The 1,539-nt window shown below is 52.2% G+C and overlaps 1 pseudogene; it reads right to left on the minus strand.

Moving 5' to 3' along the window:
* Positions 1-883: 883 nt before the first annotated feature.
* Positions 884-1,478, minus strand: LOC101650284 (annotated as a pseudogene).
* Between the last annotated feature and the right edge of the window lie 61 nt (positions 1,479-1,539).

Raw genomic sequence — 1,539 nt, forward strand, 5'->3', positions numbered from 1 at the left:
CCCCCCCAAATACTGATTTAGGTTAAGGACAATCTGCTAAGCAAGTGGGATGGTGGCTTGGGTCTGAGCAGGCCCACCGTGGGCTGTGCAAAACCTCAGCCCTTCCTCCAGACATGCCCCAATGGTGGCAGAAAGGCAGAGAGACCATCTCAAGAGTCAATACTTGCCAGCGCAAACCCTAGATCTTTCCTAAGTGTTCTCTTCATCCCCTCTGGTCATGATTGAAACAGGTGCAAATATTAGAAGAGACTGGCCGAGTGTCCCAGGTGTGAGATTCAGGTGAATGCACTCAGAGGGTGGGGAGCTGCAGCTGTGACGCCTGGGAGCCCGGGGCACTGAGTTACTGAGCAAGGGCTGAGTTCTCACTCCCACAACTGGGTCAACGACGCATTTAGTGAGAGAGCAGGGGCCCAGAATCTGCATGTGCTGAAGAGAAAAGCCAAATCAACGAACCATTCCTCCAGCCAGAGGTAGATAGGCTTTACTCTGGAGAGAGTCGGTAGAGCTCTAAGGTCAAGGTAAAGTTACACACAGGCAGGGGAGGGAGAGGCATCAAAGTGAGTACATTCAAACAAAGCTCAAAGACTCATCCAGAACACGGAATCCATCCACTCAGAATGTCTGTGAACAGCACTGAAGGCAGTAAGTCTTCAGAGAAAGCTCACCATGATGACCCAGGAAACTGGTTGAGTTAGGGGGTAGAGTTAGGGGGTTGGGATGGGATGTGGTGGGAAGAGAGTGGCTTGGGCCTCTTCACTTTCACAGGGCAGGAAATAGAGAAAGGTGGCCAAGATATTGCACAGGACCCCATGGTGAATTGGGAGGTAAAGACTTCTTGGGGCAAAGTTTAGAAACCTCACCAGAAGACTGGCCAAAAACATGATTAGGGGATCCAGCAGCACACATACTGGGGACCCCCAGGCACCTCAAGCCCTGAGTGGGTCAGCAGCTCTCCTTCCCAAGGGGCAAAGGCAAGTACTACTGGACCCTGGAAATCCCACTGTAGCGTGTGAACCACAGCCACTAGGTTCCCACCCAGCAGGTTCAGCTTCTGAGCCTCTTCTTTCCGAAGCAGCCCCACCTTCTCTGGCCTGCCAATGTCCTCAATCGGGTTTTCTCCTTGACACGCATGTTGTACCACTGGCACTGGGCATAGGTGAACACTCAGGAATGATCGTCCACACCTATGCAGCGGTCCCGGGAGATGTCCGCGTCTGCCACTCCTATCCAGAATTGCTGGGAGCACTTGTCACTTCCCAGGAGTGCCTGCAGTGGTATTTCACAGTCTCTACTCTCAGAAGCACTCCACATGCAGGTCCGCCGTCGTGGGCTCCAATCCCACCACACCGTACTTGACACCAGTATCCCCTGTGAGGAGTGCGAGGCTGCTGTAGGCGGTGGTTTTCTTCCAGTTTCAAATGGATGCCTCTCTGGGTGTCTGCACCAATCCCCAACCGCTTGGCATCCCGCAGTGGCATAGCAGCCTATGCAAATTTTTGAGTTGTAAATAAAATTTGATTCTAGTTTCATATTTATTTA

This window comes from Echinops telfairi, unplaced genomic scaffold (assembly GCF_000313985.2).
Source record: "Echinops telfairi isolate 266 unplaced genomic scaffold, ASM31398v2 ScPeMD7_1;HRSCAF=3_0, whole genome shotgun sequence".
NCBI classification, from domain to species: Eukaryota; Metazoa; Chordata; class Mammalia; order Afrosoricida; family Tenrecidae; genus Echinops; species Echinops telfairi.